Source organism: Mytilus galloprovincialis, chromosome 10 (genome assembly GCF_965363235.1).
Source record: "Mytilus galloprovincialis chromosome 10, xbMytGall1.hap1.1, whole genome shotgun sequence".
In the NCBI taxonomy this organism is placed as follows: Eukaryota; Metazoa; Mollusca; class Bivalvia; order Mytilida; family Mytilidae; genus Mytilus; species Mytilus galloprovincialis.
The window spans coordinates 71,536,706-71,544,016 of NC_134847.1; positions in this window are offsets into that span (position 1 = coordinate 71,536,706).

Genomic DNA, 7,311 nt, shown 5'->3' on the forward strand with positions numbered 1-7,311 from the left:
CTATTTAAATTTGACTTATGTGATTGAGATATTTTACCCCAATCCATCCCACCACATTTGGCATTATATTATTAATGTATAAATATTACCACTAGCGACCTCGTGTTACACACTGCATCTGTGTTTTTGAGTGTGCCAAATAAATCTTAAAATCTTGAAAGAAAGTTCTTTTGTGGGAAATAAAGTTCAATGAACGTCCGAAAAACTGTATATTCATTCATAAAATTAACAAGCGTGCTTTACCCGTTGGATAAAATTATATCTTATTATAAACATGATGGTTTATGTAGTTCATGTACCGAGGAACATAAACACTGACATACTGTGACCAGATGAACACTAATAACGGATGTCCAATCTGAACGATATAAAGAATGTCTATACTGAGTAATGTACTGACGTCGTCAACACAAGTAGCAATCATTTATAAAAGACCTACAGTTTGTATAAAAGAGTATATAAAAAATACCGAACTACAATGTAAATCGAAGGACGCGAAATGCATAAAAACTAACAAGATCAAACCTCATCAACCAAGTGAACGAGTTGATAAAATCTATGATATTACTAACTTTGAATAAGGATTCCCGTACAAAATATTGGGTTGAATCTATTTTAATAGCTTGAGAAACCTCCAAGTGTTATGACACTTGTTCGGTCATTCTTCCCTAATATTGGCAAAAAATGGGTGAGCAACCCAAGCCAACATAAAAAGTTAATGTGGCAATAATTGAGACCAATAGGCCAAAACAGTGTAAACATAGTATAACATCACAGAAAAAGGTACACAACTGAGTAAATTCAAACAAATATTCAAAACAATCTAATAGACGTCAAAAGAAGACCTTGCAGTTGTAGTATATAAACTCATAATAGATATCAGTTTTAAATTATGTATGGCAGACGCACGTTTCATCTCCAAAAGACTCAAACATGTGACAAAGACGCTGACAAAAAAAGTTATTGTAGTTGATAGTAAATTATCATGGACACCGATAAAACGTTTTTGTAGTTGACATACCGTTGTATGTTATGGTACATTACTTATAACCGTAGACAAACATTGACTTCGATATATAGTTGCTTCACAAAATATTCTCAGCTCAGTGTTATAATTAGTGCTTAAAATATGAATGTTATATTTACCGCCATGACCAATAAGGTTGCAAAGAAAAGCTTATACGTCTATACCTATGGGCATAATAAATCTTCATTATCATCATTATGATTGTTTGAAACGAACTAAATGACAATCTTTATTTCAAATAAATAAACTCATAAAAGATACCTGAATTAAATTTTGTATTTACGCCATACGTTTCGTCTGCATAAGACTTATTAGTGACGCAAGAATCCAAAATAGTTATAAAGGCCAAATAAATTACGAAGTTGAAGAGCAGTGAGGACAAAAATTCTTAAAGTTGTGCCAAAAACAGCTAAAGTAATCTATTCCTGAAGTAGAAAAGCCTTAGTATTTCAAATTTTCAAAAGTTTTGTAACCTGGTAATGTATAGATATGACCATATCAATGATAATTCATGTCAACACAGAAGTGCTGACTACTGGGCTGGCGATACCCTCGATGGAATTAAAAACTATATTATTTACTAAATACATTTTATGAACAACACGTTGTTTACACTGCAGCCTATATATGAAATCATAGACATCGGAAATGAGATAAAACGTTGAATATTGGGTGCGTCCGAACCTATAATCGATTTTCTTGATTTACCTTCATCTGGAATGCTCAAAGCTAAAATAGTTAGAAGACAAGGAGAAATAAACATTACATGAGCTATATATATTACCAACACAATATTCAAAAGAATATCCAAAGCCATCTTAGATTAATTGTATAAATGCCGTTTACCATTTGGGACTAACAGTCATCCATTTACGGTATCGACCCAGTGCTAGTAAAATAATTAACACTTTCGAAATTTTAGGCATATGGACCGTTGACTTCATTTTTTTTCAAATTGAGAGCGACTATAATGTTAAAAGCCAAAAACAAATAATAATAAGACACTCGAACCTCATCGGCTAATTACATATCTTTTCTTGGAAAAACATTTGATGCAAGCTAGCAGGATCTCTCATGTCAAAATGTAATTATTGTTTCATGTTTCAACTTCTGCAATTTGATACATCGATTAATGTGTGTCATTTGTATTTGTTGGAAGTATATGTGACCAGAAACTGTGCTATAGACTTCACCTTTCATAGATACGCTGAAAGTTGACAAATATGTTTCTAGTCGTACTGGTTGTTCTTCTGGTATTCAATACAAATTGTTATGGCAAGTCTGAAAAGCCTTGTGCTTTAAAGGATCATTTAATCAGAGAGATTGAAAGTAACTTGGTGGAACTGAAGTCTTTGCATGTTCATACACCCGAATATGGCGGTAAGATAGTTTGTAATCAAGGTGAAGTCTACATGTTTATGTGTTTGTGGTACCTCTCAACTTGCTAAATGTATTTAATCAAACTCTAAAACAATCGTTTCAGGACATCACGGTGAAACGTATATTAGATGGGGAAAGTCCAGTTGTCCACAGAAAGCAACACTTGTTTATGATGGTAATTCTATTTTATAGTTAATTGAAAACACATATCCACGAATTACATTGTTTTTCTTATATCATCATAAATACTTCATTTCATTCATATATTCACCACTAAAACCACTTATTCAACAATGTCAGAACATGCAATTTCTTTATTTTTGTGTTATTCCATTTAAAATAGTTATAATATTAATTGAAACCAATCACTATGCTTAAATAATACAGTACTGGAAAGAAATCGAAAGTAATATGTTTGATAAGAAAATAAAAAACGTTGGCACCAAATGGTATCAACTAAAATGTGTATTTCAAATCGCGCAGTGCTCATCATCCGTGGTTGTGTTACGTTCATTTTAGATAAACACTGACGCATTTTTGTTGAAAATATTAAATTTGTACGAACTTTGAATTTGTAGACTAATACAAGCGTACGTGGTTCTCTTTATGTCACGATTGTCTGAGTAAAATCAGAATAAATTATCAAGATTTGATTTACATGATACTGAAGATAGTTATCTGGAACATATATTGATAATGGTATTTACTGTTTCTTTTTTTAAATATTGGTGTTGTTTGTACACGTTTTAGCCGTATATATATATTTAATTTGTTTGATATCAAATAAGTTGTACGAATTACATTTTTTTCCCCCTACTTCAATGATTTTTAATGGTATATTTTTGCAGGATATGCTGCCGGTAACGATTATAGCATTGGAGGATCGGGTTCAAATTTCCTGTGCCTACCAAAGAACCCGGATTGGAAAGGATATACGAGCGGAGCAAATCACGGCACAGGTCGTATATTTGGCGTTGAATACGAAATATTAAACCATAAACCCTATCCAAAGAGTTTTCACAATCAGGACATGCCATGTGCAGTGTGTTTGACAGCTAGATCTACGGTTCTGATGGTTCCAGGAAAATTAAAATGTCACAAAGGCTGGAATAAAGTATTTTCGGGTTATTTGATGTCGGAAATGAGCACCTCAACCCGTACACCGTCGGAATACATATGCGTAGACGAGAAGTTGGAGTCCGTTCCAGGTGGTGGGGCTGGTCGAGATCAATCCGTTGTTTATCCAGTAGAAGCTGTATGTGGAAATTTGAAATGTCCCCCGTATGTTGGTGGTAGAGAACTTACTTGTGTTGTCTGTTCCAAATAAATAATATAAATCCAATAAAATATTAGAATTGTCTTAAAAATCTGTTGCATGATTATTAATATTTGTCCTCTCACTTACTAATTCAAAGTTAAGTGACTCCATAATGATCATATTTACCCCCATTGATGTTAAATGAGGTCACATATAAAGTCTGCTCCACATCTCGACTTACATTTATAAGTTGATACCGGAACTTTATTCGACAAAAAGAGATGATTTCAATTTCACCTTTGTTAACCTTCTATTTCTATGAAGAATTATTCCAGCAACACCCGAGGGCATATATTCTCCGTTACTCCGATATAATGGGCTTGCGTTCCATATTTGATAGTTTTACAGATATTTAACACAGATGCATGCCTTGGTGAATACAATACTTTATTTTATCATATACTTAGACTTAATAACATATGATTTTTACCGTATGATAATAGCATTAAATTAAAGTATTTTCTATATTTTTCGAATTGGTGCTTAGCGGGCTGATATGAAAAGTTTATCACATGCTTCGATTGTTATCACATGCCTTTCCGTAACGTTATCACATGGCATTCCGGTGAGACTCAGCAAATTCCAGAAAATACACCTTAATGCTACGTTTTCAGTGAAAAACATTACAAAGTAGTGTACAAAACAATTATATGAATACTGGAAAGTATATTGTGTAAAATAATTAAATTAAATTAAAAAAAAATATTAAATAAATGCATTTTTTAAGTTTTTCTGAAACATAATTTAGAAAGTTACTTTAAAAAAAAGTTGACTTTTCCAAACAATTCTCATTATGTATATTGTTGAATTATTTTTTTGTCGATTCGTCCATATTAAAATGTGGTTTTTTTTCTCTCTCTGTTGAGGCATATGATAGAAAGATTTCTTATTGAATGTATCAAATTTTGGGTCCGACGTCCGTGAACTTTTTACTCTTTCAAGATCTTTTCGGGAACCACGTAGAAGGATCAATATATGAATCTGTTATTTTTCTCTACTGTTGAAGCATATGATAAAAAGATCATAACATGTCATTTTTCATATCGCATGTATTATCAGCCCTCGGTCAATATCAGCCCTCGAGCCATGCGGCTCTTGGGCTGATATTGAACCTAGGGCTGATAATACATGCGATATGAAAAATGCCATGTAATAATCTGATAATCTCAAAACCAATACAATTAAAAGTACTTTGAAATAACAAATGTCATGGACTTAAACCTTATTGAAATGATATATAACATATTATTTTCTAAAGTTCACCATTGAGCGAGTCCTTTTAGGATATATAACTCCTACAATTACTATGCATTTCTACTCCCCCTGGCTTTCATATGTTTGTGTTTAACCGTTCTTGATCAGGGTAAATGTAGAAAAGCGCTTCTAACAAAAATAAATTATATTAAAATAAAATAGAGAATGAAAATTGGAATGTGTGAAAGAGACAACAACCCGACCAAAAACTAAAAACAACAGAAGTCTACCAATGGGTCTTCAACACAGTGTGAAAATCCCGTAGACGCAGCCAAACTTCAGCTGGTCCCTAAACAAAAATGTGTACTAAATTAGTAAAAATGGACGTCATATACTAAACTCCAAAACACAAATGAAGAATTATTTTCATTTGTCTTGTTTTGATGATTTGTTCTTTCTCATAAGTCAATCAGTATTATAATTAATCAAACGGTGTTCTCATTACCCTACCTGTATATTTTGCTATATTCCGTTCTGTTCGAGAAACTATAGATTTTCTATCCTGAGGACGTTTCGTTCCGAGGGTATCACCAGCCCTGGAGTCAGCATTTCGGTGTTGACATGAATATCAGTTATATGGTCATTTTTATAAATTTCCTGTTTACAAAAGTATGAAGATTTCGAAATACTAAGGATTTTCTTATCCCAGGTATAGATAACCTTGGCCGTATTGAATTTAGGGTCCTCAAAGCTCTCCAACTTTGTACTTGTTTGCTTTTTTTATTTGAGCGTCACTGGTGAGTCTTATGTGGACGAAACGTGCGTCTGGTGTATTGAATTATAAGCCTATTGCCTTACCAGTATTGCCAAAACCTTTCAGATTTGTTTGGACGCTCAATTCTCAACTTTGCACTTTAAATACAAAAAATTAAGATATAACATTAATATATTAATTAATATTAATTAAGATATGTGAATGGACATCCCGAGTGCAAGACACAGAAATATTCCAAGTCATTGTTTGTGAAAACTATCATTGATTGAAACCACTTGAAGATACTGTTGAGCTTTCATCAAATGTTGGGAATTTCTTCTCTCACCGTCGATCAATCTATTGTGTCCTCTCCTTCAGGCTATTAAGGGGTTATTAGTGTCTACAGCGTATCCAGATTAAAACTCAACATGCTGGGATGCTGTTTTAGGAACTGAGATAAACATAACATAAAAGAATGGCATAAGATAAAAATTTTCTATTTTATCAAATCAATAAAATTATGATGCAGCTCATTTTTAGAATGCTTGTAAAATGAACCATAGTTGTCCCATACCTAGTACTATTTTCCTCAATCAGAATATATGACCCTAATTTATGGCAAGCCGTTTTACTATTTATTCAAATTTCAAGATATCTCCTATAATATATAAGATATCTCCTTTCATATATAAAATATCTTATATAATTCATTTTTATAAGATATCTCATATATTATATCAGATATCTTTAATGTTATATGAGATATCTTTAATGTTATATAAGATATCTTTAGTGTTATATAAGATATCTCATAAAGTTTACATGATATCTTATATACTTTATATGATATCTTATATACTTTATAAGATATCTTCTAAAGTTTATAAGAGATCTTATAAATTATATGAGATATCTTATAAACATTTTTTTATAAGATATCTTATATAGTTTATAAGATATCTCATATAGTTTATAAGATATCTTATATAGTTTATGAGATACCTTATAAAGACAATTATATAAGATATCTGATAAACTATATAAGATTTCTTATAAACTATATAAGATATCTTATAAACTATATAAGATATCTTATAAACTATATAAGATATCTTATAAACTAAATAAGATATCTTATAAACTTTAGGAGATATCTTATAAACTTTATGAAATATCTTATGAACTTTAAGAGATATCTTATAAACTAAATAAGATATCTCCTGTAATATATAAGTTATCTTATATAATTTCATTTTTATGAGATATCTTATAGATTATATGAGATATCTTATATATTATCTTTAATGTTATATAAGATATCTCCTAAAATTTATAAGATATCTTATATACTTTATAAGATATCTTCTAAAGTTTATAAGATATCTTATAAAGTATATGAGATATCTTATAAACAATTTTTATATAAGATATCTTATATAATTTATAAGATATCTTATATAGTTTATAAGATATCTTACATAGTTTATAAGATATCTCATATAGTTTATAATATATCTTATAAAGACAATTATATAAGATATCTGATAAACTATATAAGATATCTTATAAACTATATGAGATATCTTATAAACTATATAAGATATCTTATATAGTTTATGAGATATCTTGAAGTAAGAA